This window comes from Neolamprologus multifasciatus, chromosome 8 (genome assembly GCF_963576455.1).
Source record: "Neolamprologus multifasciatus chromosome 8, fNeoMul1.2, whole genome shotgun sequence".
NCBI lineage: Eukaryota > Metazoa > Chordata > Actinopteri > Cichliformes > Cichlidae > Neolamprologus > Neolamprologus multifasciatus.
Genome location: NC_140446.1, coordinates 8,855,216 through 8,873,868, shown reverse-complemented (window position 1 = coordinate 8,873,868; position 18,653 = coordinate 8,855,216). Strand labels below are relative to the sequence as shown.

At 43.9% G+C, this 18,653-nt stretch overlaps 1 long non-coding RNA gene across 1 annotated transcript; it reads left to right on the top strand.

The window, feature by feature from the left end:
* Positions 1-6,221: 6,221 nt before the first annotated feature.
* On the top strand, positions 6,222-10,708 carry LOC146512440 (uncharacterized). Its single transcript, XR_014875637.1, has 3 exons — positions 6,222-6,299; positions 6,461-6,834; positions 7,697-10,708. It is a non-coding gene; the product is annotated as an uncharacterized LOC146512440 (long non-coding RNA).
* The last annotated feature ends 7,945 nt before the right edge of the window (positions 10,709-18,653 follow it).

Here is an 18,653-nt window from a genome sequence, read left to right as displayed (position 1 = left end):
AGTCTATTTTTTTTAAAAAAATTTTAGATCAGAAGCATAGTGTTATTTTTGTGGCGGTGTTAAACTGCACTGTGCATTCACAGAGATATAACTGATAGTTAATCTTTGGAATGTGGTTTTACTTCCCCATTAACAGGGTTGGCAAATAAATGGTAAAATGGCCTGTATTTGTATAGCGCTTTACTAGTCCCTAAGGACCCCAAAGCGCTTTACACATCCAGTCATCCACCCATTCACACACTGGTGATGGCAAGCTACATTGTAGCCACAGCCACCCTGGGGTGAGGTGAGGTGACAGAGGTGAGGCTGCCGGACACTGGCGCCACCGGGCCCTCTGACCACCACCAGTAGGCAACGGGTGAAGTGTCTTGCCCAAGGACACAACAACCGAGACTGTCCAAGCCGGGGCTCGAACTGGCAATCTTCCGATTACAAGGCGAACTCCCAACTCTTGAGCCACGATCACCCACGCCAAAGAAGCTCATACAAACAAGATGTTCATTTATCTCAAACTCATCCTATGTCAAGGTTACTGTGTGCCAAGCAGGAAGTATTTAAATAAATTTGCTATTGTCATAAGTGGAAAGTTCCACAGCTCTAATGGAAAATACCACATTTCCATTTGTAGTGATGTGGGAACAGAACATATGCTCACATTGATTACTACTATAGTTTTAGGACCCTTACATAGCATAGTCTCTGTTATAGTGTGTACACTGTCATTATTATAGTCTGTTCAGAGCGCTATGCTTCCACTACTGTAGATATATTTATAGCACTGTGTAGATCTGTTTACCACACACTAGTACATCTGTATATATGTAGCACATCTGTATGCTATACAGATCATCTCTGTATATGTATATCTATACGTCTATAGATCTATACATCTATAAATATACAAAGTACATCCGTACATTTGTCTGTAGTTCAGTCCAAAGATGATTAATTCATTGACACCCTAGCCAGGACAAGGACCCCAATTCTCACCTCCAAAGTACACAGTCCTTTTAGAAAGGTCATTTCAAGAATGATTTTCTGTGTTGAGTTGGGCATGACCAGTTCAAAAGCTCTCGTAATATCTATAATACGAGTCACTGATGTCTTGATGCATTCTCAATCATCCAGGAAAGTAAATCTCCACAAAGTTGATTCTGTTCATCTGGACGTAGCGTTTTGTGGGAGAAACATTTCATCACTCATCCAAGTGACTTCTTCAGTCTCAGCTGACTGCAGGTTTTCCCAATCTTATAAACAGTACATTTGCATAATGACTGAAACCAGCCCACTGAAGGAACCATGGACTGGGAGGTCAGTTCCTTAATCTTAATTATGCAAATTCTCATGACCATTGATCAACAACCAATGACCAAAAACCCGCTGATCAAAGCGATCAATGGCGAAAGATGTACCCTGTAGGTGTAAATAGACTGCAGAGTCCTGGCCTGACGAGGCTTTCACCTACAGGCCAAAATCCGCCATCTTTGGATCTTGTGTGTTCCTTCTATACTTCCTGCATGTGATGCACTTATAGATGTGTGAGGCAACTGCACTGCTGCATCTAATGACTCATATCCCATTAGATCGCAATTCATTTACAGTCATACCTCTTCCCTGATGCTGTACTTTCTTATGATAATGCTGGATCAGTAAAGAAGACACGTTGCTTGCTTTTGGAAGAATGGCAGGATGTTTCATGTGTGGATGAAGATCAGATCTTGTCAAGTGGCCGCCTGCTCTCAGCACACCCTGCTTATCCAAAAAATGACTTAATTTGCATAGCGTGTTTGCTTTGTCTTTGGATATTATGTTGTTGCATTGCCGTAGATTCTTGATTTCACTGCTGAATGCTTCTCTTTGGACCAATCTGATACTGAAAAGTTTAGTTTGTTGTCTTTCCTCAACACTTGTACTTCCGTTGGGATTAAGACCTTTGACTTGCTTAGCACAACATTTAAGACAAGCAACAGCTCATTTAACAGCTCTTTTCCAGCCAGTAAACTTAGTCAGGCGGTCCAACAATGTTCTATTTACCTTTGTGCTGGTGTTGAGCACAGAATACACCCGACCCATTGCTCAAATTTGGGGAAATGAAGGATGCATTTGGCTGCGATGGCGGCGATGGCGGCGATGGCGGCTCGTCAGGCGGCCATGCAGGACCAACAGTTGGCGTTGCTTCGCCTGCAATCGGAGCAGCAGACCGCGGCTCTGGGGCAGATGCTGGGGAATGCGGCCACGCCGGCGCCCGCCCCTCCACTGTCGGTGACGTTGCACCGCCCGGCACACGAGGACGTGTGCCGGGCGGTGCTGGATCGTTTGGGTCTCTCCCCGGAGGATTACCACCATCAATTCCGGGCCAGCAGGATGACGGGAGGGGAGCGGCCGTTTGCGTGGGCTCGGCAGCTGGAGGATGCGGCAGCGAGGTGGCTGCGACCAGGCCCCTCGGCTGGGGAGGCTGAATCTGGTCGTCCTCGAGCAGTTCGTGGGAGGCCTGCTCGAGGCAACGGCTCGTTGGGTCCGCTGCCACCGCCCGGCGGATTTGACGGCGGCGGTTACGCTGGCGGTTACGTTAGACCCTCTGTTGTTTGCAGTGCGGGAGGTGCCCCAGGCATCCACGGGATTTTCTCCCTTTGAGCTGTTGTACGGCAGAAAGCCGCGGGGGGTGCTCGACCTGATTAAAGAAAACTGGGAGGAAGGTCCGAGCCCTGCAAAAAGTGAAATTCAGTACGTGCTGGACCTGCGAGCAAAGCTGCACACACTGGGGAGGCTCTCACAGGAGAATTTGCTCCAGGCCCAGCAGCGGCAGCAACGCCTGTACAACAGAGGGGTGAAATTAGGCAATTTTCACCGGGAGATAAAGTGCTTGTGTTACTTCCTTCTTCCAGCTCTAAATTACTCGCCAAGTGGCAAGGACCCTTTGTGGTCAAACGGCGAGTGGGGGACGTTGATTATGAGGTGGTACGGTCGGACAGGGGCAGAGCCACGCAGATTTACCACCTCAACCTCCTCAAAGCCTGGAGGGAGGCGGAGACCGCTTCTCTGGTGAGCCTAGTAAGAAAGAGAGATGAGTTGGGGCCGGAGGCGCCAAAATCTAACATCCCCGCCTCCCTCCATTGTAGTGACCATCTCACACAGGCCCAGAGGGCGGATGTGGCCGCATTGCAACAGCGCTTTGCCGAAGTGTTCTCCCCCTTGCCCGGCCGTACTTCTCTCATAGAGCACCATTTTGAGACGCAGCCTGGCGTGACGGTGCGTTCACGGCCCTACAGGCTGCTGGAACATAAGAGGCAAATTGTTTTCCGGGAATTGAAGGAAATGCTGAGGTTGGGAGTAATAGAAGAATCACACAGTGCTTGGTGTAGCCCCATCGTTCTTGTGGTGAAGAAGGATGGGTCTATACGGTTCTGTGTCGATTATCGCAGAGTGAATGAGGTGTCACGTTTTGATGCCCCGGGTCGACGAGCTCCTGGACCGGTTGGGCACCGCTCACTTTTTCACGACACTGGATTTAACCAAGGGCTACTGGCAGATTCCCTTGTCTGCAGAGTCCAAGGAAAAGACGGCCATCTCCACTCCGTACGGGTTGTACCAATTCGTTACGCTTACGTTCGGCTTGTTCGGAGCCCCTGCCACTTTTCAGCGCCTCATGGACCGGGTGCTGCGGCCCCACGCTGCCTATGCTGCCGCCTATCTAGACGTCATAATTTACAGTGACACATGGGCGGAGCATGTGCGGCGTGTGGCCGAGGTGCTGGAGTCCCTGAGGCAGGCGGGGCTCATGGCCAACCCGAAGAAGTGTGCGATTGGACGGAGGGAGGTACAGTATTTGGGGTACCACTTGGGGGGTGGGCAGGTGCAACCTCAAGTGGATAAGACGGCGGCAATTGCATCCTGCCTGCGTCCCAAGACGAAAAAAGAGGTGAGACAGTTTCTGGGGCTGGCCGGCTATTACCGGCGGTTCGTACCAGGGTTCGCGGACTTGACCAGCTCCCTAACTGATCTCACCGCAAGGGTGCCCCGGATCTGGTCCAGTGGACGGAGCGGTGCCAGGCGGCGTTTGTGCAGGTGAAACGGGCTCTCTGTGGAGAGCCGCTGCTATTCACACCTAACTTCTCCCTCCCTTTTTGTCTGCAGACTGACACCTCGAGCAGAGGGCTGGGGGCCGTTTTGTCCCAGCAGGTAGGGGGAGTTGACCGGCCGGTCGTCTACATCAGCCGGAAGCTGACGGACCGCGAGTCACGGTATAGCACCGTGGAGAAGGAGTGCCTGGCTATCCGGTGGGCAGTCGACTCCCTTCGCTACTACCTCCTGGGCCGCCCGTTCACCCTCTGCTCAGACCACGCCCCGCTGCAGTGGCTCCACCGCATGAAAGATGCCAACGCCCGGATCACTTGGTGGTATCTGGCTCTGCAGCCCTTTAAATTCAAGGTGATCCATAGGCCGGGCGCGCAGATGGTCGTGGCTGATTTCCTCTCCCGCTCGCGGGGGGGAGTAGGTTCGGACGGATGGGCACCGGCCTCAGTCGGGCGGTGGGGATGTGTGGCGTGGGTGTGGTCTTTGGCCACCTGCAGAGGAGGGGTGACGCAGTGAGCTCCCGGGGCGGCGCAGGGGTGGGGTGAACAGGTGTGCTGGGATCTGACAGTGATTGAGTCTCTTTATATGTTGGCAGTGACAGTCGGAGGGGGAGCGGACGTGACAGCAGAGAGAGAGCGGGAGTGTCTGTGTCCCAGTCCAGAAACCACAGTGTTAAATAAAAGTTCTGCTGTCAACATATTCGCCCCAGCGTATGTTTCTTGGGTCCAACACTACATCCTTTTAAACAAATTTAAAGTGAAACAACACAAAACGCTGCAAACCACAACACAATTAAATATAAATTATAATATGAAAACAAAAAGAAGATGCACATTCTCTGTCATATGGGCCTGCATGAATAAACTTTCTGAATCCTTTATCATCTGTAACTGAAAATAGTTGTGGATGATTACTATACCTTTCTAATGTGAAGTTGATGTCCCTGGCTCTCTTTCTCTCTCCCTCCCGCTCTGTTCCTGTGCTACTGCGAGTGTAACTACCGCCCTGAGAGAGAGGGAGAGAGACAAAAAAACCCCAAAAAAACACAGCTTGCGATAAGGAGCCGGCTCGCGTCGTTCAAGTCAAAGATGCGGCTCTAAGAGCCATTTCGTTCGCGACCGACACATCACTACTGGCTAGTCCAACTTCAGTAACCCTACAATCATCACTGCTGTTTAGTTTTCTCTCTCTTCATTTATGTTGGAAGTGACAGCTGTACGTTTTTATTTTTTCAGAAATCTCTCAGACAGAACATGGCATATCATGTTAAGGTGGAAACTAGCAAGCGAACTTCCAGCGAACTTCTGACTCCGTGGAATTTAATAAATTCTGTTTTCATGGATGCCTGGATGTTAACTTAATTGTTACACCTGGTAAAGCAGCAACTCTGATCATTTTATTAAAGATGAAAGAATTTGAACAGTTTTTAACTCTCAGTGATGCCGCAGTGTTTGTTTGACTTTGGGACCTGAAGAGGACGGAGTTTTGGACCCAGATCACTCTGCGAGGCTCCTGACGGCAGCTGTAATGCTCCGACAATCCATCAAGCGGTGCGCCTTCATAGCTTACCAAAGTCATAAGCGCGCAGTGTACTACATAAAATCGGTTCGAGGTCAGTATGCACAACCAGAATTCATACATAAGGCACACTGTCGATTTTTGAAAAAATTTAAAGATTTTAAGTGTGCCTTATGGTGTGTAAAATACGTTATACAGAAGAAAAGAATATATCATGATATATATTGTTACCGCACATGCTTCAAATTATACCATGATATGGATTTTAGGCCATATCGCCCTGCTCTACATGCAAGCATTTTTTTATGCTTAAGTCTTTTCTATCTGACATTCACACATTCATAGAAACCTACTTGTGGTTAGTAGTTTGCCAGGGTGCTTGGAATGCAGGCTGGCATAAGCAGGGAATCAATCCAAATGTTTTTGTGCATGACTTTCCTTTGTGATAAAGGCACAAATGTCTGGTGACGTTTTGTGCTATAGCCCTGCCCTGCTGCATCAGTGCCAAGGTGTTACGTGGCTCTTCCACCTGTGAGCAGCTCTCAGGAGGGAGAGCAGATAGTTTTTGAGCTTAACTGAACAGCAACAGCTCCACAAACCAGAGATGGCAGAGTTAATTTTTTTAAAAAGTTTTTTTCTTTGCTTTTTTTGTCATCATGTATCTTGATTATTTTGAGTTTATTAGGCAATAGAATAAAAAGTATCAGGTGGGTTGTGTTTTTTTTATGTTGACTCATGAAAAACCTATGATTGATTTAATCTGTTTACTGGTAAATTATTTTTTTCTTTCTGTAAAATTTTTCAGAGAAACACACACTACTTGTCTCACTAATTATTTTATGTTGCTTCTGTTTCCCTTTTGAATTAGCTGGTCAACCTTCATAGAAATAGATGACAGTGAATCGGAAGACATTGTGCTTGAGAGGTACAGGTCATACTGGAAAAGAAAATTACAATCAGGACCACCACATCCTGACTTTAGAAGAAGACTTGAAGCAAAAATAGCAGATTCAGCAAAAAAACAACACAACGCATTGTAGCTGAGACCCCCGTGGCTCTCCTCTACAAAAAAGACTTCAAGAAGCTATCTCAGACATGTGCTCAGTCTCTACGAAACTCTCAGGATGAGAAATTCAAGAAGGCTTTTCTTCCTAACATACGTTTGTTTCTGCACAAAGACAACATTAACATGAGCGAGTGAAAGCATAAATCCTTTTGGGTTTATGAACTACAAATATGATGGTAGGTTTTTATGAAGCTGATATTGGGACAGTATTGTGTGCCAGACTGAAGAATAACAGAGTAATATACATCTATTCTCTGACTGGATTTTTAAACACCTATGTAGTTCTATGAGATATGTTTAATCAGCCAATGAAATAACAGCACGTCAATGCATTTAGGAATGGATGAATAGAAAAGATGGCGTGCTGATATAAACCTAACTCTGGACTACTTAATAAAAAAAAACATGAAGCAATTATTTTAAGTACGATACAGTTAAAATATATAAATTCAAACATTTATTTATTTAAATAATTAATCATTAAGGAATATGTGATTGGTATAAACTGAACATATACCAATCAAACAAAAACTTAGATTGAAAATCTACTTAACTAATCTAATTAACTAATGTAAACAGATTAGTTAAAGTATGCATTTTAGGCATTCACTCATGTTATTTTGAGTGAATGAAGACTTATGAGAGACAATAGAGCGACTGTTTTGGTAGTCACTTTAATGTAATTTAACAGAGAACTATTTTGGCTGGAAATTTTCAAATGCTGGATTTAATGTCGATATCAGAGTTTACACATCAGACTAGAGATCAGACTAGTGTTGGGATGAATCATGCTATTTTTTTCAGGTGATTGATTATATTTTCTGATGGTGGATATAAAGATTTAGTTGTTAATATCCATAGATTTAAACTATATGCTACCTGCATCATATTGTCTTGTTTGAGACATCGTTATAAAGACATCCATCTTTTAAATATGAAACATTAGTTTAAAGCAAACTAACAAACCTCTTCTCTACTCATACAGCAACCATAAAACAGTTATAGATTGTGTATTCATGTTTTTCTTTTGGTTTGCAGATGGGATGGATTCAGTGAAGCTGATTCCAAAGGCAAAACAGCCACTGCTTCTCCCAAAACCAGGTGGTGATGGCTGTGTGCGCTGTGCTGTGGTAGGTACTGGAGGAATCCTGAACGGCTCAAAGAAGGGGGTGGAGATCGATAGCCATGATTACGTTTTTCGGTAAGAATAAGCAACCCAAACCTTGGTTGGTTTTGTTTGACAGGCACTACTTCTGACTCACAGTAAAGTGGTGAAGATTTACTGCCATTCATGTCAAAGTTATTCTTATAGCTTTTATCTTGATGGTAGTGTGAAAATGTAAAAATACTACTACAGACAACCTTACTAATTTTCCAAGTTATTTGTTTACATTTTTCTGTTGTTAAGCAGTAATAAGTATCATTTTCTGTTCTGGTAGTTGGTCTAATGTAATTTAACAGAGAACTATTTTGGCTGGAAAAATGAGCATGGGTAAGAAGACTCCAGACTTCAAAAAGGTTAACGAAGGATGTCATCCTTTTAGTATTTATCACCCATACCTAATTTCTTGAAGTATTGCGAAAAATACTTGACTTTGACGGGGAAACCTAGGGACACTTCAGGGTCATATGGCAGGCCCAGTGTAACGAAAGATAAAGTAGTGTTAAACATACCCTGCTTTATCTGTCTTTGCGACTCTCATAATTTACAAAATGAACTTCATTTTGTATTCAATAAGACTTTAAACTAGTGAGAGGTAGAAATTAGAGAGCAAGAGAACCTAAGGGTTGTTTTATCATAGACTTCTGAGCAACTTCTGTACAAAGAATACAGGCTTAAATTACTTCCATATTGGCTTTACTCTTTAGATGTCCAGCCTTCATATACAGTCTATGATATATCTCATTCTAGAGAAATTCATTTCATTCATTTTTTTTTATACTGCCAAATAACAACAACATATAAACAAAATAGGATTTTTCTATCACTAAAAACTTACAATGTGTCTGTGTTTTGATGGTTTATGGTTTATGATTTTTCAATCAGAAAGAGACCAGATCTGTACATCCACATATAAACTCTTATTGCTCCTGTTTTTCAATGAAATGGTGCTTTTTGGCAAAACAGGTATACAGTCACCTCAAGGCAGGAAAAACTATTCTGCAGTTATAATTTTTTTTTATTTTTTTTTTATCAGTGCATAAGGAATGCCTTGTATGTTTCAGTAAGACATACTATTGCGTCAATGCATACTATTAGATTTATTACAACAGCAGTTCTCTACCTGCTAAACTGGCTTGCCTTCAGTCCACACTCTAAAACCTGAAATACCTTGGTGAGACATGAAATGATTAATACGATAAGGAGGTCAAGTCAAGTGGCTTGATTGTCATTTCAACCATGTGCGGTGGTACAGTACACAGTGACGTGAGACAATGTTCCTCCAATAGAAAACTGCAACAATGGCAGTGGGATGTGGAAAAAGACTGAGCATTGTGCAAAAAGTAAAAGTATGAAGGTATGTGTGTGTCCAACACGTTCTCACTCCCAACTTGTCAAATGTGTGACGCATGGTCAGGCTCCCTCTGCTTCACTTATCGACGTGCAGGGTACCCCCCTCGCGTTGAGAATTGACTTGCAGGGTCCTCTCATTGAATACTATAGAACTCCCTAAACGCTGTTTATTGACGACAAGAGATTGCCGCGGAAGAGCCTGTTGTCCGTATATTTATATATTTCTGAAATCACATTGTAGTGATGTATACTGAACACAATAAATTATATAATGTAATCATCTATAAAGCTATATTATGAATGAAATAAAGCTGACCTTTGTGGGATGTTTAGTGTTTTTATGATTGCATTCACTGTCGCAAACTCACAATAACGGCGTCAACGTGTTAGCGCGGCTAGCTCATTAACGTGTTAGCGCCATCCAGCCCCACACACGGGCGAGCCGCGCTAACTCGTTAACGGAGATTTGCTGTGTTAATGCGGTTATGCCGTTAACATCATTTTAACTAGATTAGCTGACAGCACTAGTTTTTTTCTTTAAATTTTATATTCTTTTGTTTGAATCTGCATGCTCAATTTGTCTGTCACTTTGCAGCTGGAATTTCCCCATTAAGGGACAATAAAGGGTTATTCTATTCTATTCTATTCTATTCTATTCTATTCTATTCAGTTCTGCATAGAATAGGACATACAGCACATCCCAAACAAACTGGTACAAACCAGATACCCTTTATTCCATACTTTGCACCAGTACAAACAATTTGGCAGTCACATATTTTAGTCTCTAGTTTTCTTTGATGCAGCTTTTTTATTTTGCTTTGGTGAAATGCTTTTTTTAAAAATATGATCTTCTCCAAAATGTAGTCAAGTCAAGTCAAATTTTAATATATTTCTCAAAACAGTGATTGGTGTATTTTATGTAATTGTGTTTTATATGAATCTATATACATCCCCCTGAGGATGCCAGTAAGAGGACATAGTTTTCGGATTACCTTAACAACAACAATAAAAACCACCACCACCAACAAAAAACGTTTACTTGCACAGCACTTACTTACTCCCAGAGCTGAAGTGAATTAAAACCCTTGGAGAAATACAGACATGTTGAATATATGTGTAATATATTGCAGATACTGTTAACAACATGTTTATGTGAAATATTAGTTTTTACCACTAGATGGCAGTAATGGATTTGCTAGGCCAATCCAAAAACCTACACCTGCCTTTAGGCAACAGTCAGTTAAAAATAATTTCTTCTCTCGTTAAACTTCATTTAAAACTACCCCTTTAAAAGTGATTCGGTTTATCCACACTGTGGTTTTATGCAAAAATAAATCTAGTGTTTCAAGCTGCCTGAGTTACTCGTCAAGTGAATAACTGTTACATTTGCAGTATTTTTGGTATAGAATTCCTTTAATTAGAGTGAGATTGCAGCAGTTGTATATATACAAAAAAGCATATTCAAGAAATCAATATGATTTGATCAATTTTGACAACAAATATTATTATTTGTGCTTCTGACACAATTAAAAACAATTAACCCTGCTTATAAGTAATTCTGTACTTATTTAGTACAGTTGAGCATTTTATTTTTAATTAATTAACTTAACACTATCATTGCATTGTACAGTAACAAAAATATACTAAATATTTACTAAAATAAAATGCAAATTGTTATAGTATCAGAATCTGAAAATGTACGTGTTAAGAATCCAGCATTGAAGCTACTTTGAAAAGGTTAGGTTAGATTAGAAGAGCTTTTAGAAGGACGGGTAAGGTAAGCGACGGGTAAGGTAAGCGACCCATGTTGTAGGTGACGTCAGACGCCGGAGATTTGGCGGAAAAAACAAAGCGAATGGTAGCGTAGAGTTTAACAAAGTTTCCTTAAGCTTCAGTACTGCCAAATAAACTAACCAACTGTCATATAACTAACAACATCTGTCTTATCATCTCTAACACCCTGGAGGACAACGGGGAGAGTTTAGACGCTCTCCAAGAATACATCGAACGCTGCTTCCAAGATTTAGTAATGAAGAAGGCCCAGAGTGCATCTTCCCCGGCCAAAACCGAGACGCCGTCATCGAAGAGATGTCGTCCGGCAGACTCCCCCGGCACAACATCGCCTGCCGGCAAAGACATCGCAGATATCCTGGAGTCAATCGACAAGCGATTGTCCAGTTTCGATGCGAGGCTGTCCCTGGTGGAGATTCTACACCGGGAATTTAAATCTCTGAGAGAATCCCTGGAATTCAGCCAGCAGCAGGTGGAAACGCTTGCCGCTGAAAATGCCACGCTACGGGAGTCGGTCAAATCTCTCGCCGATAACGTGACCCAGCTAAACACTGAAAATAAAAAAATAAAAGAGTCCGTTATCGATCTACAAGCCCGTAGCATGAGAGACAATCTTGTTTTTTCTGGTATTCCAGAATCTACCGGAGAGGACGCGGAGGCAACGGTGAAAAGCTTCATTAAAATCCACCTGAAGCTGCCGGAGGACACCGTAAAGAACATCGCCTTCGACAGAGTGCATCGCTTGGGGGGCGTGAGGTCGCGGACCGGGAGACCACGTCCTATTGTGGCCAAATTTGGTCAATTTAAACAGAAGGAACAGGTGAAGAGTCGCGGCAGGGAACTGAAAGGAACGGACTTCAGCGTGAACGACCAGTTCCCCAAAGAGATCCTGGAACGACGCAAGGTCCTGTTCCCAGTCCGACGTAGCTTCATGCAGAAAGGCTCCCGCGCTGTCATCGCCGTGGACCGGCTCTACGTGGACGGACAGCTCTACCGCGACCCCGGCACCACACCGTGGTTATATTGACTGCACTCCAGATAAGAACCCGCTACACTCTTTTCTTATTCATTCACACTTTCTCCTTTAACATGGGTTGAACCTAGTAATATCAGTATGATGTCATAGCAGATATAACACCGTCACCCTCCGTCATTACTTTAATTGGAATGTTTCCGTTTCTTTTCTTTTTTTTTGTTGTCGCTCACACTTTATGTGGTTTCTTTCTTTCTCTTGTCTTTCACTGCTGTGATCACCTACTTCCCCACTCACCTACAAACAACACCCTCTATTTCTCCATATATTCGCACCACGATCACGCAAACACACACGCTCAACGGCAGCACATTTACAACAGCCTCACAGCAAGCACAGACTTACAGGACACATACGCAAGCCACGCTTGTTCATATTAGTGAATAGTCACACACATAGTCAGACTTATGGAGCCTATCACCACACTTTTTTCTCTTTCTATTTACAAACAAGTGATGTTTCCACATTTTCTCCACCCGTCTAAACGGAACACCCAGCTTACATCATTAGACATACACACACAATTATGGGCATGCTGAGGTTTGTCACATGGAATGTAAATGGGGCTGGCACCAGAGGAAAGAGGTTAAAGATATTTAACCAGCTTAAAAAACTACAGGCAGATGTTGTTTTATTACAAGAAACTCACAGACCTGTTACAGGTTTAAACGAACTTAAAACACCTGAGTTTCCTAATGTGTTTGCAGCTTGTTATAATTCTAGACAAAGAGGAGTAGCAATTTTAATACATAAAAATGTTAATTTTACAGTACTTGATACAGTTATGGATCCAGAGGGTAGATTTCTAATTATTAAACTATCAATATTGAACAAAAAACTATGTATTGTAAGTATATATGGTCCAAATGTTGATGAACCCTCATTCTTCCACGGATTTTTTAGTGCACTCTCTGAACACCTTGATTGCACACTCATTCTTGGAGGCGACCTCAACCTTGGACTAAATGAAGAAATGGATAGGCTCAACACAACAGGAACTCAGCGCAATTGGCAATCCACAAATATAATCAAACAGTATATGAGCGACTATGGCCTTTGCGATGCATGGAGCTCCCTTCACCCCAACAGTAAGGAATATACTTTCTTCTCACATGTTCATCACTCCTACTCTCGTCTGGATTATTTTTTGGTCAGCAGCTCACTGCTGAGTGACATTTCAGACACTGAGATTCACCCTATAGCTGTCAGCGATCATGCTCCTGTATCTTTAACACTAATACACAAGAATAATACTACGCCAAGTAAAAACTGGAGATTTAACACATCACTACTTAAAGATGAAGACTTTATTAAATATTTTAAAAAGGAATGGACTTCATATTTAGACTTTAATGACACTCCCGGAACATCTGCTTCTGTTCTATGGGAAGCAGGAAAAGCTGTGATGAGAGGTAAAATAATTTCTTTCTCATCACACAAAAAGAAAGAAGAAAACAAAATATTCAGGAATTAGAAAAAACCATCAAATCCTTAGAAGAAGCCTACGCGTTCCACCAAGATCAAGAAATAATGAACAAAATATGCAAAACAAAACTAGAATTAAATGAAATTATTAATAGAAAAACACAATTCCTTGTACAAAGACTTCGCTTGCAGAATTTTGAACACAGTAACAAACCAGGTCGATTTCTAGCAAACCAGTTAAAAATAAATAAAGAAAAAACAACTATATGTGCCACTAAAGATTTATCAGGGAACACAATATATGACCCTGGAAGAATAAACAAGATTTTTAGGGATTTCTATGAAACTTTATATTCACCACAAATAAACCCGTCTAAAAATGAAATTGATTTGTTTCTTGACAACGTAACTCTTCCAAAATTACTAGACAGTCAAGCAATGGCACTGGATTCGCCACTGACGCCAGGTGAACTCCAGGAAGCCCTGATAAGTATGCCCATTAATAAAGCTCCAGGTCCAGACGGCTTTCCTGCAGAATTCTACAAAGAATTCTGGACAATTTTGGCACCAGTATTCCATGGAATGTTGCAGGAAATCAAGAAAAATGGCAGACTACCACCAAATATGAATTCTGCTAACATTAGTCTCCTGCTAAAACCAGGAAAAGACCCTTTATTTCCCTCAAGTTATCGTCCAATATCCCTTATAAATGTAGACCTTAAAATAATCTGCAAAGCTCTCTCAAAGAGATTAGAGAAAATAACCCCCCTCTTAATTCATCCTGACCAAACTGGTTTCATAAAAGGTCGGCACTCCTCAACAAATACTCGTAGATTTCTTAATTTAATAGACTACTCATACAATAAAAACATTGAAACCATAATATTATCTCTAGATGCAGAAAAAGCATTTGACAGAGTTAACTGGAAATTTTTATTTGCAACTTTACACAAATTTGGTTTTGGAAACTCTTTCATAAATTGGATAAGAATATTATACAATTCCCCAACAGCTCGTATCAGAACAAATGACCAGACATCCTCCAGCTTTTGTCTCCTGAGGGGCACCAGACAGGGATGCCCACTCTCCCCTTCACTTTTTGCAATTTTTATCGAACCTCTAGCAGCAGCACTTAGACAGGCTACAACAATTAAGGGCATAAAATGTAATAACGTAGAACATAAAATCAGTCTCTATGCAGATGATGTGTTGCTTTTTCTGCAAAACTCACAAATCAACCTCTCTGAGGTAATTACTCTAATAAACTGGTTTTCAAGAGTTTCAGACTATTCAATTAACTGGCCAAAATCTACAGTTCTTCCCATTAACTGCTCCTTCCACAATTCATCTTCTGCCCCACTACAATCTGGAAATATTAAATATTTAGGTATTATTGTTTCTCCTAAGCTTTCAGACTTAATTAAATTAAACCACATCCCACTTCTAAAGAAAGTAGAAGGCGATCTGACTAGATGGAAATCTCTACCCATATCACTCATGGGAAGGGTCGCCACTATAAAAATGATGATCTTGCCAAAAATAAATTACTTATTTTTAATGATCCCTAACAAACCATCACAAGATTGGTTCAGATCTCTGGATTCACATATTTCTAAATTCCTTTGGAAAGATAAACCCCCGCGCATCAGCTTAAAAACGCTACAAAGAACCAAGGATAGAGGAGGACTAGATCTGCCTAATTTTCACCAATACTTCTTAGCCAACAGGCTTCAGTTCATCTCAGAATGGTTAAAATGTACCCTCTTAGATGAGCCCTGGCTAGATGTTGAACAGGCACTATGCAATGATCTAGAGATTTCAGACCTACCATTTATTAGCTCAAACATCAAAAGACATGAATGCTTTAAAAGCATCAACATCAGCTTTTCTCTGTCAGCATGGTGGGAGTTTCTAAAAATAACGGAGTCTTCATTAATCCCATGCAAACGTACACCTATCTGGAATAACCCTGACATATTACAAAACAAAAATATGATTAATTTCCCAGAATGGAGTTGTAAAGGAATTAAATACTTAGAACATATATTAGAGGGAACAGAATTTATTCCATTTGACAGACTAGTTACACAATATGGGATCAACAAGAAAAGATTTTTAGAATATCAACAAATTAAATCCATAGTAAAAAGAAATTTAACCTCAGTCAAGTTGAATTACAAACACCACCAAGTGTGGTTCAATTTCTTACTCTTAAATCCCCCAAACTATTATCTAAAATATACAGAACACTTTCTAAAATAGATGAATCAATATCCCTTCCTATTGCAAAGTGGGAAGCAGATTTATCAGTCAGCTTAGACCAAAACGTCTGGTCTCAGATTTGCTTAAAAACCTTTAAATTTATTAAAAATCCCAATCTGCAATTAATACAATACAAAATACTGCATAGAGTGCACTATACAGGTCATCGAATGTTTAAGATGGGCTTTACATCCGCCAACAACTGCTCACACTGTCAAGGCAATACACCAGACAGTTACATCCACGCTCTTTGGTTCTGTCCACCAGTGCAGAAGTTTTGGCACGAGATATGTGAGGACTTATCAAAGTGTCTGAAATGTAAAATTCCAACCTCCCCTTTAGTATGCTTGTTGGGAAATTTGGATGATGTCACTACAGAAATTAATACAGTCCACATGGTTTTTATTGCCCTATGCATCGCCAAGAAAACGGTCCTCATGAACTGGAAAAATAAAAATAATCTTAATTCTAGCCAATACAGAAACTATCTAATAGATCACATTAGTCTCGATATAGCCTCTGCCACCACATTAGATCAATCCCTCTGGGCTCCTTTGATCGGCTCCATCACCTAGCGGGGGTGGGGGGTCGTGGTTTGGTCCCGCCTTGGCTATTGTGGTTGATGTGGAGGTTGGGATGGGCTTAGGGCACCTGGAGGACCCCTAGAGACGTTATCCCTGGAGGGCTTAACCCGGGGGTTGTGTTCATAACCTGGTTAGTGGCTCTGGTCGCTCTCAGAGGTTGTTCTCCTCGTGGCCGCGTGCAGCGGGGCTGGAGGATGGTCTGTGCTGGCGGACGTAGGTTACTGGCCTGGTGGCCTGGCTGCCCCTGAGTGGATCCGGGGCGGGCGTGGGGGTTTGGGGTTCGGGGGTGCTTCGCCTCCGTGCTGGGGCTCTGGCTGGGCCTTGGGGGCTTCGGTCCTCGTCGGTGTGTCGCCGAGGTTGTGGGCGGGTGGGTGCACGGGGGCTCAGCCCTGGCGCAGGGGGCCTCTTGTGCATCGGCCTAACCGGGGGGCTCTTGAACTGGCAGGGAGGTTGTTCCATCTTTGCAGGAGTCCACTCTGCAGGTGGGGGAGAGACATAGGAGAGGTGGAGAATAAACTTAACCTGGGTGTCTGTGTCTTGTGTAGTCTGGGAGATGATTGAATGTTGGGGTGGGTACAGTTTTCCTCTGCGGTGGGGTAGAGTGGGCTGCCCCGGGTCCTGTGGGGCTTGGCGGTGTTGCTGCCGTAGGCCCCGGTCTGGATGGGCCTGGGCTCCCTTGCCTTGGTGGATACCAGAGGACGGGGGTGCATATTGGGGTCAGCGGGGGAGCTGGCCCTAGGGAGGGACACCCTCCCCTCCCTTCTTTTCCTCCCCATCCCCGTCTGCCTCCCTCTTCACGCTCCACCACACCCACCCACACAGGTAGGGCTTTGGGGTGCGGGTGTGTCACCAGGGTGCAGGGGAGACATTCCCCCCCCCTCTGTCCTCTTCTGGCCACCTGTGCCTCAATTTTATCTCACAACTTAGACATCCACATTACTTACACTCTCATAACACACACATATATATATATATAGGGCCTTGAGGGTGGGCACGTTAACGGCGTCCAGTAGACGGTCTGTGTATTCAAACCTGCCTCTGGCGCCGGTGCCCACCTCTCAATTTTAAATCCATGTAGACATTGAGGGTTCTCGGGAGGGGCCGTGCTAACACCTGCTGCTCTCTGGCAGCAGCACCATGCTCTCCCTTGTTTTAAATACACTTTAGAGCAACACGCAGCAACACTACACTTGAGCGGGAGGAGGGAGGTATGGGGTCTTAACACACCCCTGTTCTCTGCTAGCCATCGGGGCGGGGGGGCTGGGAAGAGATGCTGGCTGTCCGATTGGCCTCCCTGCTGCTGCGGAGCCTGGGGCGGTCTGCTTGCCTCCACCCCGGAGGGAAGGGTAACATCTCTTGGGTCTGGGTGCCGTTTCCATCTCTGGGGGTGAGGATACCTGGACCCGGGATATAGAGTATGTTTGGGGAGTGTGATTGTGTGTACATGTCCATTTACGTTTATTCCTGCGTTGGGTGAGTGCTGAGTGTTTGTATATGTGTGCATGAGGGTGGGAATGCATGTCTGTGTCTGTGTGTGCCTGTTTGTCTGTGTCTATATGTCAGGTCGGGTCTTAGACTCCACCTCTCTGGGAACTCCAAGGCCCTCCAAAGTGTGGAGGCCTATCTCCCCTCACCACACTCCCTGCCGGTGACTGATGCCCTCAGGGGTCGGTGCGTTGGTGGTTCTTGGTGTCCGGGGCTGGGCGCTCAGGTATGTACCAGCTCACTCCCGGTGACTACTTGGCGGGGCCTGGCGCCTGCTGCTCGGTCAGGCCTCTTCCGGGGCGCGGGGGGCCCTCGGGCCTCCGGCCTCTGTGCCTGTGGCTCGGTTCACTCTGGCACAGCTGGCTGCCGGCAGAGCCGGCGGGCACGCCGGTGCAGCCCCCTCTAGCTTCTGCCCGGTGGCTACTGGGTGACCCCTCATCTGGGGATCCTCAGCCCTTCCCATGAAGGTGGCACGGATGCCCCTCCGGTGGTCCTCCTTGGGCTCTTGCACTCTGGGGCCTCTGGATGTCTGGGGCCTGGATCTCCTCCATGCCTGCTTCATGCCCTGGGGGACGGGGCTATGGCTCTCTACATCCTCTAGCAGACCATTACATGGGGAAACCATTTGAATACAAGCGCGCCGATCCACACAGGTGTGCACATGGGTGTTCACTATTCGTAGACTTAAATCACACCTTTCTTGGCTGCTACTTCAAAGCACATTGTGCGCTGTCTGTCCTGCGTGCTGCACAACAACATTCAATATTTAGTATTTACTGCTGTTTTCACTTAGCTAGATTAATGCGATGGTGTTGTGTATAGTATGTTGCATTGTTTTGTTTTTTTTTTTGCTTGTTTTCTATTCTTTTTCTCTCAACAGGTGATCCCGGAGATATTTTT